Source organism: Ursus arctos, unplaced genomic scaffold (assembly GCF_023065955.2).
Source record: "Ursus arctos isolate Adak ecotype North America unplaced genomic scaffold, UrsArc2.0 scaffold_15, whole genome shotgun sequence".
Taxonomy (NCBI): domain Eukaryota; kingdom Metazoa; phylum Chordata; class Mammalia; order Carnivora; family Ursidae; genus Ursus; species Ursus arctos.
In genome coordinates, this window is record NW_026622819.1 from 55071592 (window position 1) to 55098249 (window position 26658).

A 26658-nucleotide genomic window follows, 5' to 3' on the forward strand; every position below is an offset into this window, starting at 1 on the left:
TGGTAAGCACAATAGGCTCTAAACATGGCATCTTCATTTTAAATGAAATTCTGTTAGTTGCTTAAAATTGTGAGAGATCAATAGCCACTTTGTGTTTGTGCTGGTGTTGGTTCATTGGTTATAAGCAATAGAAACTGACTCCAAATAAAGAAAATGTTTTAGAAAGGAATGTCAGATCAAATGAATAAACAGATTCAAAAGAAAGGTGTTGGAATAGTCTAGAGAACCGGATAACAAAAACATGCATTTGTAGTCTCATCAAGTCAAAATAGGATAAATCTACACCAACAGTCTTCCTCACACGATTGCACTGAGTTTTGCTTTGCATTATCCTGCTCAAGACTAATCTCTAGAATGGTGGGTTCATTTCCTAGTTGTCATCATATGTCTACTCCTTGACCAAGAGAAAGCAAGGCATTCTCTTGAAAAGTTCCACCCATACCGTGCACAAACAATAGATGTCCATTACTTTGGTAAGCTAGACTCTGAAAACCTTCACTGTCCTACTTCACACATATCCTGGGCCAATTGCCAGTTTGTGCTGAACGTAAGCAAAACCACTCTATCATGACACTTTGCCGTAGTAGTCACATCACATTTGCTCAAATTTTGGAAGCACGAAGCTGTGTTTTAGGCACGTGGGTGAATTTGGTAGAAAAAAAAAAGATTTGGCATTGGTGTATTTTAGTTCGACTATTTGGCTACACAAAGCTTATACAGCCATGTATTAGCAAATGAATTGTACTAATCTGTCTTTGAGTCGTGTTGGAACGATTTTGCCAAATTTGTGGAGAGAGACCATAGTCAAGACACAGATTTGAGTTTTAAACCCAAAATTCTGTCCTAGACTATCCCTTGTCCCCTTTGGAGGATTCTTAGAAATGTGTGCCCAACCCAGATGAACTAGGCATCGGGATACTTTATTATTAATGTGGGCATTGACTCCAGTTACCAATGTAGAGCTCCAACGAGGTGGGCTCGAGCATATAGAACACGGGTCTGTCTGGGGATATTAAGGCTCAGTAACCTGAAGCTAGGGCATGCCGAAAGTCTTGTTTTTCTACTTTTCTGAAATTACAAACCTGATCTGAGTCTCAAATTCATGTAAAGTCCAATACAGGTATCATCCTTCCCAGTCAGAGGATAACAAAGGCAAAGAAAAAAGAGCCTAAGATTTGGCCCCGATGCTTAGAGTTCAGCTGCCCCAGGCTGCCTGATTGAGGCCTTTGCAGTGATTCAGAGCTGCCCCCGGGATAGCTTCATCTAAGCCCCTCTGAAATACCCACCTATAAAGAGAGGAACCAAGGCTAGTGTCATGGGCTTGTGACCTTTGCAGTTGCCCTGTGCTCAGAAAGACCCTACACTTGGTTTAACATACTGCTGTTCTCTTGAAGTTATTAACAACTTGAACAAAAGGCCTGCATTTTCATTTTGCACTGGGCCTTGCATGTTATATATGTAATCCTGAGCAGGACAGAAACAAAGGAAGCCAGAAGAGCTTGCAAGTGGGAACACCTAAGCCACAAGTGCTGCAACTTTTAATGTCTTTAAACAAATGCCATCTCTTGCTACTGTAGTCAGGTACAAAAATCCTAGAGGTTGTGCAATCCATATTCAACACACTTTCTCTTGAGGAAGGGCAGCCAAGGTAGGAGACAGGCAAAAATGATAAAGAAGAATCATAGCATTCCCACCACTAGAAGAGGTACTCATCCCACACTCTTTGTAACTAGACCTCAAACATGTCGATTTATCCAAGACAGATCACTTTTCCGAAACCTAAAATATATTTGATAGGTAGGGGGTAGGCAAAATGAGTGAAGGGGGCCAAAATATACAAACTTCCAGTTTAAAAAGACATCAGTCAGGAAATGTAATGCACAGGACGGTTGTTCGTTAATGGTTCTGTATTGCCTACCTAAAATTTGCTAAGAAAGTAGACCTTAAAATTTCTCACCACAGGGGAAAAAAAATTTGTAAGTATGTGTGATGAGGGATCTCAACTGGACTTAACGTAGTGATCATTTTACAATAGATAAAAATGTCAAATTATGTTGTGCGCCTAAAAGTGGTATAATGTTGTATGTCAATTTTATCTCAATTTTATCTCAATTTTATCTAGATGGCTCGATAGACGTAGGTACAGATATCTATAGATATATAGATATATCATTGGTTGTTCTTCAAGGGTAGGTATTAACTCCTGTGGAAATGGCTTTTTTTGTTTTTATAAAATAAAATTGTTCTTGATTTATTCAACCATTTGTTACATGAAGCGAAACACTTTGCTATGTTCAAGAAAAAATACAGCTTGATATCAGTTGTTGAAGGTCGACTTAGGAAATGTATACGTACAGAATGCTGGATCTCCTACAAGGGTGGTGCTCTGTGAAAGCCAGCTATTGGAACGTGTTATTTATCTACTTAAAATGCTTCCATATATTCCCAGTGCAGAAAGTTGAATAAAAAAATAAAACAAAATTTTTGAATAAAGCCAACTCCTATTTAGATCTTGGTATAAATGTCACTTGCTAAGAGAGGCCTTCCTTGTTTTCTGAAACCAAATCAGGTCTCTCTTGTTATTCTCTCTGAGGACATCTGTTGTTTAACATTATAGCATTTTTTTAATTTTTTATTGCAGATTTTGTGTATTTAGTTATTTGATGTTTCTTTCCTATATTAAATTGTAAGCTTCTTAAGGGAAAGAACCAAACTTCTCTTACTCTCTAGTGTATGCCAAGCATTTAGCATGATTCCTAAGCACATAGTAAATGTCTCATAAATATAAATTGAATTTAAAAAAAAAAAAAAAGCATGAGAGTACCTGCCCTGTTTTCAAAGTGGCATCAACTGCAAAGACTCTGAAGTGTGAACAAATGTGGCATGTTTGAGGACCAGAAAGAAGCGTTAGTATGCCTGTGACACAGTGAGCAAAGGCTTGGGGGTAAGAAAGAAGAAATGAAGTCTGTGAGGGACACAGGATCCATGTCAAGTAAGGGCCTGTAGGCCAGGGTAAGAAGTTAAATGTGATGGGAAACCACTGGAAAGTTTTAAGTTGCTGAGAGATAGACTGAAATGACATGCATATTATAATACCATAATATTTTGGTACATTAATGGAAGTCTGAAGCACAAAATAATACAATACTATTTAGAGCAGAAATGGGCAAACATTTCTATAAAGGGCCAGAGAGTAAATATTATAAGCTTTATAGACCGTATGTTCTCTGTCACAACTACTCAACGCTCATTGTAGTGCCATAGTAGCCACAGACAGTACTTAAACTGATACATGTTGCTGTGTTCCAACAAATCTCCATTCAGAAAAACAGGCAGCGGGCCAGATTTGGCTCACCAGCCTTAGTTTGCCAATCCCTGAACTAGTAGAACATGGGACCACTTGTATCTACTTCGAAAGGGATGCCTATTAAAAATGCAGATTCCCGTGCCCTCTGCCAGGCACACTGAACCTAAATCTCTGGGTTTGAAGCCTAAGAGTCTGTGTTTAACAAGTCGCCTTAGAGAATTGTATGCATGATTAGGTTAAGAACCACTATTCTAGAAACCCAGTTCATCCCCCTTGGACTAGAATACTGAAAAATGTAACTGACTGGCCTGCAATAGCACTTTCTCAGTGTAGAAGGACTAATGTTGGGACGTTCTGCATTCAGTTGAGGGCAAGAGGCAGGTTGTAAGAACCGGCCGATAGACTGGACTAGAGTGTGCCGGGAGGCTATACGGAAGAGCATCTTGTAGTAGCAAGGGAGAAAGCTCTGCTTAGATAAGGCTGAGAAGATCAGCCCTCCCTTTGAGTTCCCTGGTTTTAATTATTGATGCTAAAAATACATTTCTCTTAATTGTTTTGTGAAAATAAGTTAAATAAAGAATAAAGCTGTTCCATACATGCACAGGCAAACATTACACTCTTTTCACATAAACACTGGGATGATTCCTCAGAGTGTTCCTTTTCAAATTTGGTTGCAAAATAACACCCACAGAATGTATTTCCAACCACAAAATACTGTGACAGTAAGCAGACAGCACAAGAGAGCCTGTTATGCTTTATAGATTGCAATGATTATATTGCGGGAGCAGTTGATGCATTTGTTGGTGTTCATTCTATTTCACATTTGCATTTAAATTCCTGTGGAACAAAGATAAGATAAAGAGGGAAACAAATGATGCTTATTTGTTGTCGTATTGAACTCCTATTATAAGTATGGCTTTAAAAGAGGGTGAAGCTTTGCAAGAAAGCATTCCACGTGTTCTTTACAAAACATCAGATACACATTCAATCATCAACTAGAAATATGCAGGAAAACATATCCCTAGGGCTTTAATAAAATCATAAATCAATAAGGAATAACCCAAAATGTGGTCGAATACAAGGGGCAAATGAAATACTCATACTCTCTTGACATATTCATCCACATTTTATTGAAACATAAGAATTAGAGAACTACATTTGAGTTTTAAAACACTATCCTTTTTATTGCAGGCTTTCTTTTAAAGCATGGCTTGATATTCACAAGTTTCCTCTTTCAAATGATCTGTGTATCCACAGCATGATTCTTTGACGAATTTATGCAGATTAGTTCTACATCCAGGGTAATTCTTTCTGCTCCTCTAAGCTCTCTATTTTGTTGGGATCCAAGGAAAAAAAATCTCTTTGTAGAATTTAATTGTACATCCTAGTAAGTAGATGTTGGATTCCTCTATCTATGCAACAAACACACCTGCCTCCCCATATGATGTGTTTGCCATAATGAAACCCAGAAGAATGAGAAAATGCCACCTCTTTCTTCCAAGTTGCTAAGTGACATATCAGTTCTCTGATTATCTAAACTACTATTTTAAATATCACACTTATTTCTATAAATACACCTGATAAAAATAACAACCAATAGTTCAATGACAACATTTAATTATATGAATGTATCTGAACTCATAACAAAAGTTTCTCTGATTTTTCTATGTCTTACAGTACATTTCTCAAAGAAAACATTAGTCAAGCCTTTTCTGGATATTGGCTGTGAGAGTCTGAGCATTCTTTCTCAAAAGTGGGGTCTGATGACCACTCTTCATAAGTAAATTCAATGTGATCGTCAAATCAGGAGAATAAGGTCTAAGAACCATTGCTTTGCTTATTTCCATTCTTGGATATTTAAAGGCATACTAGCATATTGAAGGTTCTGGGAAATTCTGTAGAAAAGACATGTATGAAGCTTTGTTTTTCCACACTGTTCAGAGAATATATGTTTTAAATCTAACACCTGGCATTGATTGGAATGTGTATTCCCAGGAAAACCCTGGTCTAAGTAATAACTAGTAACTATCAGTAAATACACTCTTCTGTTTTTATTATGCTTTTTTACAGCTCGTCATGTATGTTTCTTAGTATATATTTTGGGCATGTTTATTCATTTGTCATTCATTCAGCAAATATTTTGTGAACTTCTCTGTGTCAGGGACAGTTGGGTGCTGAGAACACATTGGTTCAATAGTATATCTTATATCTTACTTTTGTTTTCAAAATATATGATAACAGTTATTAATGTAATTAACATTATATTTTCAAATCAAAGTATTGCAATACATCAAATTTAGAGTATTTTAGAATCTTTAGTGTACAGAAAAATGTGAAACAATAGATATTTTTCCATATATGTCATTAGGGCACCTTGAACTGAGCAAGTACCTTATTTACTGTTGTGACTCTCCCTGGAATACTGACAATGATGCATTTTTTTATAATAATTTTTTATTATATTATGTTAGTCACCATACAGTACATCCCTAGTTTTTATGTAAAGTTCGATGATTCATTAGTTGCGTATAACACCCAGTGCACCATGCAATACGTGCCCTCCTTACTACCCATCACCAGCCTATCCCATTCCCCCACCCCCTCCCCTCTGAAGCCCTCAGTTTGTTTCCCAGAGTCCATAGTCTCTCATGGTTCACGATGCATTTTAAAGAACCATAGTTATGAGATTTAGAATCAGATGCAAAGAAATACAAAAGCATTAATTCTAGCTTCTTGCTTTAGCTGAATTTCTGTGATCTAAACCAGTTCCATCAAATGTTTTGAAAATCAGATCATAAACAAATTATATAAGTTGCCTATCTTAGAATGTGAATGAAGTATTGCACAAACCTGGCCCATTTTCTAATTGTAAGGTGAGTTGGGTTAGAAGATTTAGTTTTAGAAATACTAAGCATTTTGAAAGTTCGGAGCAGTTTCAAGCTATAGATTTGAATAATAGCGCATGGAAAAAAAATAATTCTGAGTCTCATTCCTATGTATCTGATGCCACTTCAGTCCCGTCGCTATAGATGAAAGAGCCTGCCAAGTTAGCTTGGTCAAGGGTTTTTTCACAAACTGCATATCTTATTAATTATTCCTTTCATTTACTGGTAAAGAAACCCAGTTCAAACTAGCTTAAGTAAAAGAAGAAAAACAGCAATAATAAAACTAATAAATAAATACCAAGAGATGGTTTAGGAGATGTTGTCTTACTTTACCTCAGAGATCAGGGGTACAATTTGCTTCAGGCTTAACTGGATTCAATGGTACAGACCATGTCATTAGGACGTCGTGTGTGTGTGTGTGTGTGTGTGTGTGTGTCTCTGTTTTGGCATGGCTCTCAGACACTCCCCTCCACCTGCTGATTCCCAGCTTACAAAAGCCTTACAACTAGAAAATCCAACAGGAAGACCCATCTCTTTTTAGTGACTCTCCTAATTGACTCTCACTGGGCCGTCCTAACTCATTTGCTTATGCTGCAACCAGTGATAGTGATCAAGAGAGTAGAACAGTCTGACTGACCAGGCTCAGGAGACGGTTCTATTCCTGGAGTTGGCAAAGACCAATAGTGGATGACAGGGGGTGAGGCATGTGTGGTTTTCTCCCAAGGATACTGAGACGCAACTACCAAAGGAAGGGAGAATTGATGTGAGGCGGGCCAAATCAACAGGTGCCCGTTATATTATTTTCAAATGAATATTTAAACAGAAACAGAAACTATAAAATAAAAAGAGGGAATTTCTCATTGGATGGTCTTTGGGATAGGGAAAGGGCCCAGAGACGATTATTCATCCATACCTCAGAGCTCTTGTGGGAAGCTGACCATCTGTCCTGATTTTCCTGGGATGATCCTGGTTTGCCAGCATCACTATTAATAGCACCCCCATTTACTCGCAAAACTGTTCTGCTTTGCTTGATAAAATTTAGGATTGCTAGATCTCGGGGAATTTCGAGACCTATTATTGTCCATCAAGCACAGTTGTAAAATTTCTTGATCTTCACCAAGGCATTCATTCTAATAAATATATCTGTGTTTCATCTGAATAATATGAAGCTCTTGGAGTAGTTTAACTCTGATTATTCTCTTTCATTTTACTTGTTTCTCATACAAAATTAAATGTTATTAATATAATTTTATACAATTAATAATTGTGTAGAGTTACCCACATTTGACCAATTCTGTTTTCCTTATTGCTTCTTGAATCCCAGTCTTTCTCTTGAGATAAATGTTCATCTTCCTAAACTATTCTTTTGGAATCTTGCTACTTAAAATATGGTCCCCGGACCAACATCGTCGACATTACCTTGGAGCTTGTCAGGAATGCAGAATCTGGGGCTCACTGAATCAGATTCTGTAGTTTAACAAGACCTCCAGATGACTTCTATATACGTTAAAGTTAGAGAAACCTGGTTTTAGGACAGTGATTCTCCACACTGGCTGGGCATTAGAATCTCCTAGGTGGCTTGAAAACCTAAGTATACATATTTACAGATAGAGATTTGTGGACCCTAAGGTCCTTCCTCAGACAACTAAATTAGGATCTTTGACCATAGACCCACTGCTCTAAGAGGTCCTTTATTTAAGATCAATTAGTGACAGACTCGTTTTTGTTTTTTTGAAAAGTACTTACTATGCATTACTGAATAATAGTTTAGCCAGTTATACATTTCTAGCTTGGCATTTATTTTCCCTCAATGATTTAAGGATTTAAAAGATCTTTACTCTTTCCTGGCTTCAATTGTTGTTTCTGGGAAAACTGTTGAAAATAAACTCTTTTTCCTTTGTAGGCAATCTGAGTTTTTAATTTCTGGTTGCTATTAAGATCTTCTCATATTGTGCAATTTTACTCCATCACGGCTACTTGTGTTTTTCTTACTTATTATTACATTTAGGATTTATTGTGTTTTTTTAATCTGAGGATTTGCGTTGTTCATCTTTTTTGAAAACTGCTTGGGCATACTATTGTCCCATATTCTGTTCATTCTCTTCTTTTTCTGGAAAGTAAGTTAGACTTATGCAAAGCATTTGTATTTTATCTTCCTATGTGTCTCTTTATGCTCTCATATTTTGATCTTCTTGTCTGTCTCTTCAGCATTCAGGATAAATTCTTTCTATCTTCTAGTTCTAATATGCTACTGAACATATGCACTGAGTTTTTGTTTTGATGCTTTTATTTTTTCACTTTTTTGAATTTCTATTTAGAATATTTCATTCCTAGAAGTTCTTTTTATAATCTGACTTGTCTTTCTTATATAGTATCTTTCTCTTGCTCATTATGTCAATTCTTTAAAAAATATTTAAACATAGTTATGTTACAATCTGAACCTCATAATTCCACTGCCTAAAGCCTTTTCTGTTGTTTCTGCTGATTATTGCTCATGGACACCTGTTTCCCTGTTGTTTTGCAGCTTCGGAGAGTGAGCTTGTGTTATCTGGAATTAATCCGTGGATGTTTTGTGAAGCCTGGTGGAGGGTGCATTCCATCTTTGTAGAGACATCCTATCCTTGTAGAGAAATTTGTGTTGGCTTCTGCCAGGTTCTATAAAATACAACCAAATCGTGAGCACTTTGAATTTGTGTCTTGGGGTTTCCTGATATATGCTGGTTATGTAAATTTTGAATCCCACATTTGCCTGAGGACAGGTCTGCGGTGATGAATTTTTCAGAAGGTACTTATTTTTCATCTAGAATTCAGCATTAGGTAAACAAATTCCCTTGGCTGTTTCTTTGCTGACTGGTGAATTCTTCCCACTCTTTCCCTGAGGGGAAGGACCCCAGATTCAAGTCATTCATGCTGTTAATGAGTAAAGAGAAGCTCAGAGGCTGACTTGCTCAGGGTCACACAGCACCTGGGAGGCAGACAGGAAAAAAGAACCCAGATCTTCTCATAATCCAATCATTTCTCTCCAACAAAACAAGCTACAAAAATAGTAATGCCTTCTTCTAATAAGAAGGGCTTCACCTTTGCCTCCAGTTGGACAAGTAACAGCAAGATTCAGTTATTCCTCATGGTTAAGTTTGATGAATTGTAGAAATAGGTTACTTAGATATATTTTAAGAATCATAAGAACATAAAAAAGTCATATGGGATAAGACTTATAGTCCACACTTTTCAGTATTTTGTCTTTTATAGTAGCACCAAGGGACATTGGTGTGACATGATGATAGTTGCCCTTCATGATATTGTCCTCAAAGGGGGCATCCCTAACTGGGGAAGATCTATCATCCAAGAATTTCTCTAAACCCTTCTTGAACTCTCATTATATTTTTGGTTTGTACAACCTTAAGGCATGGCTTTATATGGAACCGATCTTATACTAGTCAAGACATAGACTAAATAACCCTGAGGTCCTTTTAAAATATGATTTTAAGTATCATAAATCTTGTTGTGTAAGTAGACTCTGCAAGTGGAGGGCATATAGCAGAGTGATGTAAAGCCTGGACTCTGAAGTCAAATAGGCTGTGTTCAAATGGGCTTTTCTTCTCGTATCCTAGCTGTGTGACCTTTGGCAAAATCTTTCCCTATTCTGAACCTCTGTTTCCCCTCCTGGATGTGGGCAACAATTATCAGAGGGTTATGGTGAAAAATGAGTAAGGCAAATGCATATAAAATTACAGATCTTAAGGCTTGTGGTAAACGGTCAAATGAAACTATTCTTAGTAGTAACATTGATATTTTTATTATTGTTAGTGGATGAATATTAACTTTATCATGGTCACAAATGTCATCAAAAAGTGCAAGGATCCCATTTCATATTTTTATATAAACAAATATCTGAATAGTAAGGGGCAGAATAAGATATGAGCAGAATAAAGATATGAGCACTTATACCCTCAAACTATTTAGATTTTTATGGGTGCCAGCATGGACCCATAAATAAATCACTGACCTTTCAGAAAACAATCATTAAAATATGTTTGGATGTGCTATTGAGGGAGTCCTGTATTTTGAAAAAGAGAGATATCAACTAACCAAATAAATTAGGTCACTTGCATGTCCATGGCGGATTTTACTCGTATATAAATTGACTCTGATATTTGGTCATTGAGTTCCCTCAATTATCTTATTATTACTTTTTTTTTTTTTGCCCAAAATAAAACAAAACAAAAAGCATATGGTATGTAATAGCTCTAATGTTAATAAAATTGAACGGTTTACTCGGGAAAATGGCCTCTCCACTCTTTCTTAAATGTCTCTGTCTGCCCCGACATTTACTTTGCACTAGTAACAACACTCAATTTTCATTGACATTATCTTCTAAATACAATCAGATCAAAAATCGCTAACATCATTCTCATTCCTCTCCTGCAAGCAGATAATACAGCACAGAGTCTCGCTGATAACTTCCGCTTCGGTAACCTCTGATTCCACTACTTGAAATGCTCTGTGTGCTTTCCATTGGACCAGAGTCAGATGTATTCGTGTAAAACAGGTGATTCCCATCAGCAAAGATGCAAGACGTGACATTTGCCATTAATTGGACTTTCCTCCTGCTGGGTGCAGAGTCTCTATGAATCGGTAGGTCCCTGAGGCTGACTTGTACCAACTGGAGCCTGCACCAGCAGGGACTTTCCCAGGCACATGTTTTTCATTTTCTCCGGGGGCTTGTGCTCAAATGTGTAAGTTGGAAGGAATTGAAGTGAAACTTTTAAGAAATGGTAGTGAGCATTTAGGATGTTCTAACTCAGTTCACATAAGTGTTGACTGTGTTTTGAGACACTTCCAATTGCAAACTAAGTCTACTTACGTTTGCTCACGAATATTGGGAATTGTTCTTTAAACCTGTACCATCTAAGTGACCTACGGCGGGTGATGTAGCTTCTCTAAGCCTCAGTCATTTCATCTGTAAAATGGGAATAAATATAAATACATAAAATATATTTTAAGAATTACTCAAGAGTTAAATGAGATTTTTCCAGGATGTCACTTCAACTGTCTGGCACATTTCACAGATGCACGTATATGTATTTGTGATATGAATCCTAATCTTAACCTATACTAGTTTATTCCCACAAATGGTCCATACCTCAATTTATATCTGGAAAGCGAAGTGGTCAGTTGAAGACATGACTTTAAATTCAATCCAGTTCTACTTGCACTTGTTATGCCCAGATGTTTGAAGAAAAAACAAAACAAAACATTGAATTATCTAGATAATTTCTCAATTTAGGGGAGAATAAATTCTATATGTTGGGTTTTCTTTTATACATTTAGGGTAGCTGACCATCTGGGTTTGTCTGAGACCGAAGGAATTTCTGGGATGTGGCACTTCCAGTGTGAACATCAGGGCAGTCCCAGGCAAAGTGGATGAGTTAGCAACCTTATACGTTATACCCCCTGGTAAAAACTGTAAAGCACTCAAACCTGATGAGTTTTAAACAGTATGTAATTGTGTAAATTTACAAAATCCTTCAGTGGAGAAAATGCTGAGAAAGGGGCAAAGAAAAGAGGAATATATCCTGACAGCCGCTTCTGCCTTCAAAAATAACTCAATGCCAAACTAAAACTGGCCGCAAATAAAAGATCTTCAAGTCTGGAGGTAAATGATTTCTGGATTGGTTCAGTAGTTCCACATTGTCTTTGAGGACTGGAGAATCTTTGTGTTGGTGTTGGCCATGTTTGCTCCTAGAGTCACATTCAGCTTCATCTTTAAGCATCTCACTCTCCCATGACTTTATCTAAACCAGAAAGAGCAAACACAGGGGTAGGGTGACCTCAAGCATTTCTTTCTTATCTCCAGGGAGTAAAATTATTTTCTGAATCCAACCCAGCCTGGTTTCCCTTCTGTTTCCTTAGACATAGCTGGGTCTTCTGTTCACCCATCAGTCAATCAAAATTAAGCAAGTGCATGGAATTACTCGACAGTTAGACAAAGCACAATATATCAACAGGACTGAGGGAGGGGCTAGCCTTCTCTGAGCACTTTTCAGCATGAACAAGTGTGGGATCTGGTGAGGAAAGATGGAGAGAGATTGGAGAAACAACTGATGGCTATTGAGTAGGTAATCGATGGTATTTGCCATGGACTGGGAAGAGGGGGAGGTCTCTCTAATATCCACCCCCCCTTTTTTTAATCAGCCATTTATCCCACTGATATGAATGCTTCCTGCTGTTGATTTCCCAGGTACCTGAGGAATATGGCAGGTGTGCTACCATCTAATGGTAGTACAGATCATAAGGCCCGGAGAATTCATGTGAAACTCGTATATATGACTCAGTTTCTCTGTCATTTAAGATCTGGCCAGCAGCCTCCTAACCTGGAAGAGTCTAACCAAGGAAAATGCAATAAGGAACTCTCCATTCTGAAGTTTATTTCTTGCCAGCAAACCAAATAAGATACTGATCTTGCTTCTCCGGAGAAAGTGTTTCATTGGAACTTTGATACACCAATTCTCATGGCAAAGCCCCCAACACAGGAAATATGATCTGTTTTTTTCACCTTCGAAAATCTTTCTCAACTCCCTGGGTCACTGTCTTTATGTGAGCTGAGTGTTTACACTTTTTGCCTTCTTGGGGCTAAGCATGTGAGTTCAAGGTCACTGAAGCAACTCTTCCTTAGCCTCACCAAGACCCGTTCGTGAAAAAACAGAACTTTAGCTCTTGTATAAATGATGAAACCCTTGCTTATTGAGACTTGCCTTGTGCTGTCAAGTTTGTTGTCTTATTCATACCCTTTATGTCTCTTATGAGGGTGTTATAAGGTTTCATTAACTAATGATTATGGTGTTAATACATTGTAGAAATGTTCCACAAATGTTAAGTGCTATTACTCCTCGGGTCATTCTCCATTTGCCTTAATACGTCTTTGAGCATCATCCACGCACTCTAATGGGGGGGCAGGTCCCTGGAGCATTGCCTGGCTTCTTAGAAATGGAAAAAAATGCCGGTTGCGAGTAAGGTTTAATTTTCCTTTGTGTTTTTAGATGATTCTTAAAACCTTTCTGAGAGACCTTGAGTGAGAATGATCTGGGAAACAGTGACTTCTGGTGGTAAAGACCTAATGTATAAAATATTTGATTAGAAATTGAAGAATAAATTAGCGGTCATATGGCCCTGCATTTTAACTGAGCATACACTTAACACAGCCATCGATTGCTCCTTCCATTTGGAATCCCCAAACTGAATTTAAGAAATAAAAACAGCGGGGATATTTCCAGGAAATCCAGTATGCTTTCAATGGGATTCTACCTGCCATGGTTCTCAACATTCTTGTGAATCCTGTGGTGCATTGCTCTCTCTATTTCTCTAGCTGCTTGTGCTTTCTATATGTGTTCAGATGCACAGTGGGTAATTTGTTTGGACATGGAAGAAAGAGTTATCTCCATTAAAGTTATACTGTTTTTAGGTTGCAGGGAAAGTCCTTAATAAGAAGTAAGAAATTAGAAAATCTTCATTTAATTGGTTTGGTGAATATAGCTTTCAGTCAAAAGAAATATGTGAACATCTCTTGCCCAAGACAAACAACACATAAAAAAGAGGGAGCACATCAAGCTGATTTGTTGTAGCCCCTGAAGACGGTAAGGTGGGGGGAGCATGAAAAAGGGGAAGACACCAATTCGCATTAGATGGCACAAGGAAGCATTCAACAGAGCTTTGAGCATCCTACTCACAAGTATTCTGTAGGGCAAGTTTTTTTCTGGTGTGCCGCCCTCACTACTTCATCTCCTTCCTTTAAACTGCGGTCACGCATCACACCTGCTGAGCTTTCTCGCCTCCCACTCTAAAGTGTTGGAGTTGGCTTCACACCAGTTGTAGTTTGTTGGAGATAGGGGGCAGTGTGGCGGGGGGGGGGGGGGGGCAGTGAGCAATGGTAATTAAGCATCATGGTTTAAACTATAGCTTTCAAAAGAGGAACATTCTTAGACAAACCAGTGGTTGTAGGTCATAGGCTGTGCTTTCCTTGCTAATAATTGCAAAATCTATTGTGGTCCCCTCTGAGCTTTTTTTTAATAAAAGACTATTAAAACTGAATAAAAGCTTAATAAGTAGATTAGTTAGAACAATAGTCCTCAGGAGAATGTTTTGATTCTGAGTATAGCTGCTAAAGATAACCCTAAATTCCATCAGGTTTAGCTCCCTGCATGTGTGAAAGGAAGGTAATACCCTCAGAGATTTTGCCAACAGATGACATTATTTTTTGTGTCTCTTTCTACATTTAAATTAGTCTTTCCTCTGGGCACTGGCAACAAAACCTTTGTTAAGAATCACCAGAGAAACAGAGCTCTGAATAAATGCTCAGTGGAAAATTATTTTTGAGAATTTGGTTTTAGATGTTTCACATCAAAAAGATGGATGCCAGTGCGTCCAAAAGGGAGTACTTTGTGATCCTTCTCTGTCCCCTTTGTAATTTTAAGGATCAAAACTCCCACGGTGGCCAGAGATAAGGACAAAGGAAGCGGTGCAATTTTACTAAACATATACACGTTATAAAGGGCAATGTGATCCAATGTCAACGATGGTGTATCCAAGCCTGTGTACCCTTCATGCCAATTTATTAATTCCATTCTCTTTGGCCAGATATATTTATATTTCCTCTCTCTCTCCATCTCTCTTTCTCTCTCTCTCTCTCCCTCCCTCCCCCCCCAACCCTTCCCATCCCCTCTCACCCCTTTCTCATCCGTCTGTCTCACCACGATTTTCCCTGTATACTAAAAGACCTCTATGACACTCAGGAAAGCTGATCCCTCGACTCGATCATTCACATTACAATGTATATTACTACTCAGGTATGTTCCTCAGACAAGATAACACAGTTAATACTCAGATTTTTTTTATTAGCTCCTATGACATGCACATTCAGAGGGAGGTCGCCTTCTAGCTTCCATCTTCACCCTTCCACTTCTTCCTTGAGAGGGTTCTTCTTTCAGATTTTCCAATGTCAGTCACCTCTAAGTTAGCACGCTATTCTCAACAGCCTGCTGGGCAGCTCTGTCATGTTCCAGAGAAGCGCTCGAGTGTTCCATTTCACCATCCTTCTTTGTCACATGTCTTTTCACGTTCATCCCAGTACTTTGTTGCCTCCAGAACCATACGTTCACTCAGAATGTTTGAATAGGAGAGACTGGAATCTAGCACAGTCTTGAGCACGAAAGTTTAGGAAGTCCTCTGTCACCAAATTAAGTGACGGGACTCTCTTTTGTCTATCAACACTCATCTAAATACGACAGTAAGTATGGAATCTTTAACAGTTTTTCTTTTCTTCCATCTTTTGAGTTAAGCCTTGGTCTCAGTTATCAAAATGTAGGGAGTTTAGATGGAAGACATCACTAGTTTGATTTGGTCTCACACACATACCTCACCCCACAGCCCTGTAGTGCTGACTGGTAGATTTTTGCTTTGTAAACATAATGTGAGCTAACATGAAATTTATTTGGAGACTATTCTATTATTTTATAATAGCTTTGAAATAATTGGAGAAGCATTTAAGAGTCTATCAGCCAAAGAGTAAGCTCGTATTTATTAAGCATAGTCATAAAACTGGCTGGGAATTAGCCACTCTTACTTTACAAAGAAAGAATTTCATAACTAATGTTTTGACATTTTTTTCAAGCCCAACTAAAGTCAGAGTCATCTGGAGAGCTTTCTAGAACTACACATACTGGGTACCATCCTAAGCCTTCTCATCAACAACCTGGCTGACACCTCAGCTGGTATATATTTTTAAATTTCTACAAATGATTCTGACATCTAGCCAGATTTAACAACCATGGACCATCCTATATTATGTTGAGATTTTAATGTATGTGTGTATGAACCCCATGTGTGTGTGTGTATCTCCATTACATTATACACATTATCATATCATGTTAATTCCTTTAGGACATCTATAATATATATTATGCACAAATCAAATCTATCCCTATAGATAAACATTCCCAGAAATATTATAGGCAGAATGGTCACAAATATTTCCCTAAAAATTATTTACAATTCCTGAACGATTCATTCTGCCCATTATGGAGAGGTTCCAAACTCCCTTCCTGAGATATGTACATGTCAGTAGTCATGATGATTACCTTTTATTGAGCTCACTCTATGCACAGAGTGCCAAGATAAATGTTTTTCATCCATTATCTCATTTAATCCTCACAATAAACCTGTGAAACCAGTGCTTGCATTTTTGCTCTAATGGAATATATACATTATTTAATAATTTTGTTTAGTGCAAAATCATGCACTAAAAAAAATAATAAGGTGATTTACAGTAAATCTAGGTCAAGGCCGACCATTCAAAGGCTTATACAAACTTGGTAACCAGAGCATCAACAAAATAATGACAATCCTAAAAAATACGACACCAGCAGGTTATTATTAAATTTCTATTTTGTGTGTATACATATATGCATGTGTGAATATATATATATATATTTACCTTTAATAAAAAAGTTAAAGGTGAATTGACTAAAGGGTATGAAAGGTAGAGACTGCTGAGCTCTGGAAATAAGAGCAAAATACACAAACATCAGGGAGAACCATACATTAAGTCCTTCCAAGACAGAACACAGCCAAAATGAGCCAAGGTAAGAATGTGCGGTGAGTGGAAGTCAGGGAGTTGCTACTGCACTCTTGTCTGACGTGTTGCATTCAACCATGTTTCTGGTTCTCTGCTGTCATTTCTAACACCAAACATTAAGGTGCTGGGGAAAATTATGTATTAACCAATGAATCTCTAAATTGTACCGGCATGATTCTCTTATTTGCCAATGGCCTATCACCTGACACAGAATAATGAAACACCCATTGTAGATTACAGGATTGTAGTACTGGCAACATCCCGCCGATGGGGAAAATTTCATCTATGGATACCAGACATTCTTGGTAAAATAGTGTTTCACTCCCCTTCCCCTTCTCTTTCCTGCTCTGTATTTCTGGCATTGAGAATAAATACAGGAAAGTCTCATTTAAGAAGAGTGTGACCGCTAGCAAAAATAGGGATGTGCAGTTATATTTTCCATTAGACAGCTGTAGAAATTAAAAGAGATATATGTTTATCACAATTATACAAAGACTTTCTCTTATTCTGAGATGTCTCAACTTTTATTTCTACTGGGCTTTTTCAGTTGGTCACATGTTGCGTCAGTGTTTATCTTATTTGATGCTCGCTGTGGCCCTGTTAAAACTGTTAGGAGAGGTGGTACAGACTCTATGTTAAAGATGTAATGACCGAAACCCAGAGAAATACTCTATGAATTAGGAGTGACTGAGCCTCTGCTTTACTTCTTTCCCTCAACCCTGATTCCAGTATCTGTGGCACTCCACTGCTAAGAAACAGATATACATTTTCAATTCTAATTAAGGGAACTGACAGCACTTTTTCCTGCAGGAATAATACCATGACTTGGTATTGTTGAAATGACTTATTATTACTAAAGATAAAGCGCTGTGGTTTTAAAAGGACTCTGTACTTGGACCTGCTTAGCTTCAGACAAGATGGATTGGTGGTTTGAAATATGAGCTTTGGATTCAGGAAGACTTGGGTTCATTTCCTAATTCTACTTTCTTAGTAATGTGGTTATTTGTCTGGCTTCATCATCCTGATCTATAAAATGGGGATAATAACTTTTCCAGATAGAGTTGTTATAAAGAACAAATATAATACTTATGTTAAATATATAGATAGCACAGAACCCTGAGTTAGTGTTTGATTAATAGTAACTATTATTATTAGAATGTCCTTTTAGAAAAATAGATAATAAAGTCCAAATAGCACGCTTACAGAACTTAACAATGAAAATCTCTTCATAAGGTAAAGAATATCTCTATGTGTTCATGTGTATATGTGTAAATTATCAAACTAAATTATCTGCCAAACTGTGTAAAATAAGATCTTTGTCCTATATACTGAATTTCTTAGGAATCATGAGCACGTGTCTGTGTAAGCCACATGCATGTCTATACCATCCATCATTTATAAACTCTCTAATAAAAAACTATAAATGAGAGAACTTAAAATCAATGACAAAAACACTACAACCAGTATTAATTTTTCTTACCCCCTTCGCATAAAAATATCTCAAATAGCTACACTATAAGGTATATTCATCAAAGTAATGAGATAGAGAATAGAAAACAAAATGGGAAAAAATAGGCTGTGAATATATCAACCAGAAGGATCAACATAAGTGCCTGTATTGAACTTCAGTGTTAAACTCTGAATTTCTCAGTGTATATGAGGTGTTGGTACTTATATAGCTTTTTTGTGTGTTTTCATTTTTATCAAAATGGGCTTGGGGTTAGAGAAATATAGAAGTTACTCAGGAAGACAAAAGTCTTCCAGCGATCAAATTCCAAGATACATTTTTCATGCCCAGCTTTGTTTTTAGATCAGGGATATGAATTGATGGCATAGGCAATATTCTCCATGGCCTTCTTGATAACAAAGACTCAAGTGGGTTTTGCATGCACATATCTTATAATGTCCTCTGATAAAAGGCAATGACATAGCATTAGAATCTCATTCTGTATCGATTCATTCCCCTTAATGAAAAACTGAGGTCCAAGCACATGACCTTCTGGCCATGTAACTTCAAGTGCTAGAGAGGTGAATGGGGCGCTTATCCCACAGGCAAGCTTTCTGACCCATCATTTCTCTCAGCGAGGCTTTCAGGAGAAGCTTGGAAGCAAATAATCGTAGGCACTGCTGTCTAAAGAAGGCTTGGCATGGTGAAATGCTCTCTTAGTTACTAAGAGTAAATCTGTATGATCTGAAAATCAAACCAGGTGCTAATATGTTTGCTTCTGAAAGGAAAATTTATCTTTACAGATGTGAATACGGGTATACATGCAGGCACGTATTTCTCTCAGGAAAGGACTTTAGATAAACTACTGACACAAGTACCCAAGAATATAAATAATAAGAATAATAGCATGACAGAAAAACTTTGCTGAGAAAGGTTACTGAAAAGCAAGCCAAAAATTAGACAAAGCAGAAGGAAAGATGGGATGATTTTCTTAACTCTTATCATCAGAAGAATTATGCTGGCTTCTCAAGAGATACCTAGTCTCCTTTCCCAACCCCTCAATGCCCAACACATAGAATTCTAAAAGATACTATACGCTGTCTGCAAGACTTGGTATAAAGAGCATTAAACAGCCACGTCTGTTATGACTCAGGTATAGTTGTGCAGTCTTTGGGTAGATGCCATTTATCACATGGCCACTTCTATACCTCTATCCATGGGTAGGGCTCAATAAAATAATTAAATTGTATTTTATTATTTAATGTCTTGCATGTTTGGGATGATGGAAAATGTCTATATTTTATTTTTTGGTGTTGTTTCAATTTTACAATGTGTGCATACCGCTTTCATAATAAGGAAAAATGAAATTATGCTAATTTTAGAATAATATATAGTTCCTATTAATCCTTTCACTTGGCCCCCATGCCAAAAAAGTTTTCTCAGTACTGATTGAGAGGAATGCTGGTCTTCATGGTTGCCCACTGGGGAAGTTCTCTGAAACATAGACCGTCTTGACCAAGCCCCTGACCAAGTTCCTTCACCTAAAATGTACTGAGCACCCACTAGGTACGCTGCATATCAAGTCCTTGAGATTACTGGCAAGAATGCTATGGGTAGGCCGCAGTTTTTAGCACAAAAGATGCTTGTGGACACATTAGAATATAATATTCAACCATTGAAAGGAAAATTCAAATCATGGTTCAAATACTGACTTTCAGGTCGGTGGTCTCCGAAAAGCAGTGAAGTCGAGAGAGACTCCAATTGAATCTGCAGCTTCTATTAAATTTGACCCCTAGAGACACCTTCCTGCAAACACCTTGTTTTTTTTAAGTGTAGAACAATTCATATAACATACACCCTTCTACTGACCTGTCTCTTTGAACCCTGCAGGCACTTGACAACTGATGAATAAAATAATATCGTGTGCTCTTGGGGCTACTGCAGACCCTTTTGTGTCTATAAAAGCTCTCAATTTTACCGACATATGGGAGAGGATACAACATGGAGAGAACTGTGTAGAATAACTGAGATAGCAGGGTCTAAGCCCCAGGGGCACTAATGACATTGTACCCACAGAGCAAAGTTAGACTGTTCTATAATGATGTCATTAGACTCCCGAAAAAGCTAACTTATTGCTGAGTCGAATTTCTGTATTACATTCTCTTTAAAAGACGAATCAACTCCAGGGTGTGTGGTTGTGCATGGATATTGACATTGAATATCTGAGCCTCCAGTCACTCCACTGAAGCCATCTGACCTTCCTACATGCAGTTTAGTCAACTCAGCTGCCCTTTTGATGGAGACAAATGAATTTCCAGAATTATGCAGGTCAGGTCACTGGGGGGCAAAAACTGATTATTCAGTTGTGCCATCACCTTTGTTCTGCCGTGGCATCTTTGAACATTTATTCTGTAGGTCTTCACCTTTGATTTGATGTCCCACAATGTTTATTCCTGTGAAAGTACATATGCAGACAGAGACCCACAACTGACACCTGTAACACATTCAGAACCTTTCCCATGGAGACAGACACCCAAAACGGACAGTCCAGAGCATTTATTTGAAAAGCAGAATTAGAGTTGGGGGGGTGGAGAAAAGGCAAGACATTAAAAATGTGAGACCAAGGTTTTGCTGCTTATTGGCCATGGGACTCAGGGCAAGTTGTATTATCTCTGTATGACTCAATTTCCTCACCTGTAAAGTGGGGGCATTAATAGAACTTCTCTTTTGGGATGGATCAAGTGAGATAAATACATAAAACTCGTAGTAAGTACTCAGGAAGTGGTAGTAGCATTGATCAATGCAGGTGCAGGAGTAACTGTATCTGGGCTTTTCAGAAGAGAATCAGTTAACAGAAATGTAATCTTCCTAAACCTAGAATTTAGATTGTGTTTATGTACTAGCTGGTCACATTGTCAGCACTGAAGCTTTTATAAATGTCTCCCTATCAAAACACTGCAATCTTTATGTTGTTGAGCTCTGTTTAAGCTCTAGCCCCAGACAGCTCCAAATTTGCATTCCCCACATTTGCATTCTGTATTTCACTGTCTCCAAAAACGAATGTAAGAAAGTAAATCTTCAACTTAGAACACCTATTCTGTCAAACTGATGTGCTGTCCAATGAATGGTGGAAAGAAAGAAACACATCACCCCAGTAATATGTAAGCTCTCTGAAAATATCAAGTAAGCCCAATGCCGATATGATATAATGAGATTTTTTTAAAGTGATGTTGTAGTCTAACGAGATTGGCATGGTTTATTAATGGCCTGTGCTTCTTTTGAAATGGGAAGATAAAGTATCTTGTTTCCTGTTGTTTGGTGTAACACACAAAGACTTTTGCATACCTGCTGATATTTAAATAAACCTGAGGAGGTAGAATTTGACAGTAAATTGCCACATGAGGCTCAGGATAAGAGAGAAAGGAATCTACGTTCAGACAATAGTGGTCATATCTTTCCATTAACAATATTTGGTTCTAAACTCATATATATCCACAGCACATCTTTGCACCTTGTGTTTGATCTGTACCTTGGAGAATCATGCCTGAATGTTCCACTACATGCCATTGCTGTGTCTTAGTATCACTAGCATTGCCTCAATTTAATCATGGCATCCCTGCGGTTGAAGATGACTCACGTTTACAGAAGCTTAGGATGTTCTCTTGACCACAGTTTAAGGACTTTAAGTGAGAGACAGTCTAGCGTCCTATATGCAGTTGTTAAGGGGGGTCAGAATCTCAGTTCTGGTATTTAGAATTTGATTTTTCTTCAGAGAATGTGTATTTCTATCAATATAATTGGGAAAAACATTAGTACCTAGCTCAAAGGGAGTAAATGAGATCTAGACCATGTTCATTATTCGATAAGCAGTGACAATTGTTTCATTAAGTCAGAAAGTCACATTCTCATATAGAGAGTACAAGACAAATATTGTTATATCCAGGTAAATACTTACACAAGAAAGTTTTCTTCCCTCTATGTTTCCCCATCGTCCCAGTGGTTGTATACTTCTTAGGTCACCTGGTAATATAGAAATGTCAGAGATCGGGCCGACTTTCCAAAACCTTTGGAGTATTTATTGACCCCGTGATACTTGACACTAACCTGGAATAGGCAATGTGAAGTCTTGAACACGTTCAAGAAGCCAGTTTTGAAAAAAAAATCCTATCATCTAAGCCATATATCACTGCTTCAACTTGTTGTATCTATTTCCATGGCACTGGTTTTCTACATATGGTCAATTTTTCCAGAATATGAGTGTTACAAGTATCACCATTTTAGTGATAGGTCTATTCTATAAATCTTTGATTATACTGTTTCCACCTGTTATCTTCAGTTCAAACTTCAGCCTTTTTCTTTTTAATCCAGATTTTTTTCCTTTGAAATTAAACATCTATATTCACTCAGTAACACCCTTTCCACTCATTCTTCTCTGCGTAGTGCTAAACATTTTACCCTATAAATCAGCCCTCAGAAATAAAAAAAAATAGCAGACATGGCTCCTGGTTTACTTAGGCATATGCAGTGTAGGTTAAAAAAGGAAAACTCAGCACACCTGCACTTTATACTTATTTTTAATGCCTGGTACTCAGGAGGACTTTGACAAACTAAGTGAACTTGAAAATGTGTACAAAGCAATATAGTAAGTATAAAATTATTCTGTCATGTATAGGATACATACGTTCATGTCTGCCTAGGAGGAGCGTAGTCATGGCTGAGGAGTATCAGTCAGGGAAGGCTTCCTGGAAAAATGGCAAATGATTCCACTTGAGAAGCTGAAAAGGGAACTTTGGGATGACAAATTTTATGCAAAATGACTGCTCCCTGCAGCCTTATTTGCATTCATATCCCATAAGTAATATGTTTTCAGTAATCCACTATATCCTTCGCTGGAACAATGCTTCATAGAATTAAAAATACATGTCCCTCACTCCTGAAATGCCCTTGAAGAAGTTGAGATTATACTAGGCCTTTTTATGAATCTAATGTTTTTTTGTCATCAAGAAAAAGTCAAACTAATTAAACTATGTGAGAACAGAGTACCTGAAAATGACCTCTTAGCGTTAGCTGTTGTCTGTAGGTAATTCTCTCAACTAAATGTATGCATCTTGTAGTGAGGGCACCAGGCAGTCAGTGGCCTTTCCCCCTGTGCTCTGTTCAGACTCTTCCACTTGCCTTTCAACATGTGGAGGACAAAGAAATGTCATAAATCTCTTATTCAAATAGCTACTAGTATAACACTGTTTCACAATATTCCTATGTTTCCAGATATCTCAAGAGAAATGATTATGATATATGAAATGATTCCCTAAATATAGTTTATTTTAATTGTTCTTAATAATCAGTAAAATTTTTACAAAAACCTATAGTTATACAAAAACAAAAAAATTACGTTTGCCTTGACTATGTTATTGAAGAGATCGTTTGTTACTTCACATAGATCTTTATGAAGTTCTGCAAGAAAACACTTCTCATGACTTAGTAGGGGAATAGATGGATTAAAAATTATTAAATAATTACTACTTGTGTGACTGATAGTATTTTTCTGTTTCTATTGGTTGATAGGCAAATCAGACCTAAACTTTTACTCCCATCCAGCAAAATCTATAGATATTTATGGCAAATATTCTGTGTACTAACCTTATCCCTGTTTTCTTCATGTTTTCCAACTCTTAATCACCACCTAAAAAGCATTATTATTTTTTAAAGTTTACTTTTCAACATAAAGCCTTATAGAAAGCTTCAATTTTCTTGGACCATACAATTACAAAATAGGGTTTAGAATATAATAATGACTAAAAAAATACTGTAAATCTGTTCATTGATAATATTAGAGATTTTAAGATAAATTTTAATAGAATATGGTTAAAATGATTAATCTCTATTCCTCAAATTTAACTGACCAAGCTACTACATTGTCTGTAATGCAGAACAGGAAATAGTCTATATGTTCATCAGCAGGCACTTGGTTCAATAAATTAATGTACTAATGCAGTAAAATAATATGTGACTATTAAAATCAGGATGTAGAACAACATTTAAATATAGAATAGTATTTGTGATATGTTATAAAATTTAAAACTGCAGGCTATAAAATAGTCTGCTTAGGACTGTTCGTGTTATGGGCAAGAATAAATAGCTTTCAATACATACACATAACGGAAACACATACACACCCAGAATAGATTAGAAATATATGAAATAAAATTATGACCATCTCCAAACAGTGACATCACTGATGAGTTCTCTGTTTCTTTCATTTTTGTAATTTTTTTGTTTTCGAAATTTTCTACAAAGAACACATGTTAATATTTTTCATCAGGAAAAAGTATTTGTCTTAAAAAGCCAGATATGAAACATTTATGATGATCACGTATGGCAGATAAGTCCTGCCTCTCAAAATAAGCCATAAAAAGGATTCCTACGTAGTCAATGAAGAGCCTTTTTCACTTCAGTGGTGATGGTATAGTTTTTGGAGATTGGTGAAAATAGCTAATAAGCAGATTCTACATTCAGTGTCGTTCTTCCCTTTCATCTGTATTCCCCCAGTGTGTGTTCCTGTGGTAGCACGCGCCACCTTGAAGTCCACTCCTTTGTTTAGTAATCTTTGGTTCCACACCCAGCCACGCAGCATTAAGCCTGCATCTCATTTGAGGGAAAAGGTGATTCACATTTTTAACATTCCTTAAATGCCTGTGGAGTAAGTATGTGAGTGACTGAGTGAAAGTAAAAAAAGTAGAAACCCTTGCTGCCAATCAGACCAGGATAACAGCAGACAAGACACCGTCTTTCACAGCCAATTTTCTTGCCTGACTTTGTCTGTATAATTGCTTCAAATCTGTATTTCCTTTACCTATCTAGCTTCAGCCTAAATGTTGAATATTGTATTTTCCCTCAAAGAATGTCAATAAAGATTTTATTTTTTTCAATTACTGTTGCAGGGAATGTTTCCCTTTAGGAAAACTAAAATTTAATAACTTTTCTTCAGCAAAGTTGACAATCTCTTTATTCTCGCCATGATGACTGTAGTCAATCAGTAGTCAGTTGGAAGCCAAGCTGAACATAAAGTGATTAAAAGAAAACCCAAACACAAATGCACCCTCTTGAAAACCTAATCACATTATGAAGCTCTAAGCATGAGTTATGAGGTAGCTGTGGCTGGCTGGGTTTTGATGAAGTACCTATAATTTCATATCAGCTGCCACAGGACTATTTCCTATAGCCTTTCTGACTTCTCTCTAAGTTTAAAATATGATTTACCCTGTTATCATCTACTTATACAGTCTTCAAGATCTACCTAGGAAAAAATAGTATTAATAATATGCTAAACTCTATTGCTATAAGATACTTATTTTTCCACATTCATATGGTGAAATTCAAGTGATAAAAATAAAATAGGTAATTCATTAGATTTCAAAGCTCTGGCTGTTAAAATAAAAGCGTTTTCTCAATTCAGGAATTCGGGCATGAATTTATATGTTATCAGCAAGTACTATAAATACACTTCTTTTGAAAATATGTACATTATTTTTATTCGGTGTAGATTAGGAGTAATTAGACTTATTTAAAGTTAAGGGGTTATGATCACATAATTAATTTCAATATATTGTATTCATATTTCAACTCTTAGCCACTTTTCTCTATTGATGCTGAATGTAAGTTTTTATTTTAGAAAGGATCATTTAATAGGAAAACCTTAGAAACTAATTTCTTAGGCTGTTTTCCTGAAACGTGTTATTAGGAATTGATACTCTCTGACATTTTAAGCAGTTTAGATTTTTATTCTAGGTCAGTATTCTGCAGAAGGAATTTGATTATATTGATGACTACTCTAAAGTGTAGTCTCTGTCTCCACATGTAGCAAAAGAAAGCCAAACCTTTTTGGTCAGTGGTCACCTAGGGTAGGCTGGGATCTTTTATGGAATAAATAGCATTTATGGCTTATGCTTCCTCATGGTAGCAGCTCTTTCAAAAGTCAGCTCTTTTCATTGGCCAAGATAGTCTTTATTTTTAAGTGAACACAGATTTTATAACCACCTGGTTAAATATCAGAAGTCTGTCTCTGCATTGCCTTTGTCTTCTTGTCATTCTTCGAGACACAGCCTTTGGAGAAAGTATCCTCCAGGCTGCAGTGGACTTTCCTTCTCAGTGCTCCCGTAGGATTTGCAGCCTAATTATTTAAGTAATCATTCTATTCCTTCAGCCAGTGTTGAACCTGTTTTATGATGGGTACAGTACTTGGCACTGGGAGTGGTGATGAAGAAGGAAATGATCCCTTCCTTTATATGGCTTGCAGATCTATAGAGAAAACAAGAGCAAATAGCTTTAAGGAAAAGAAAAAAAATATATATATATATATAGAATGCTAACAGGTTAAAATAAAACTCCC

At 37.1% G+C, this 26658-nt stretch overlaps 1 long non-coding RNA gene across 2 annotated transcripts in view; it reads right to left on the reverse strand.

Moving 5' to 3' along the window:
- Positions 1 to 14930: 14930 nt before the first annotated feature.
- The window catches only part of LOC123001700 (uncharacterized), a 97564-nt gene continuing 85836 nt past the window's right edge, over positions 14931 to 26658 (reverse strand). The window contains exons 2-3 of one of the 2 annotated variants that reach the window (XR_007191158.2): positions 22951 to 26567; positions 14931 to 22289 (exon numbers count right to left, since the gene is read on the reverse strand). This is a non-coding gene — a long non-coding RNA (uncharacterized LOC123001700). Of the gene's footprint in view, positions 26568 to 26658 lie in introns of both variants that reach the window. The other variant, XR_008959234.1, reaches the window with a different exon arrangement.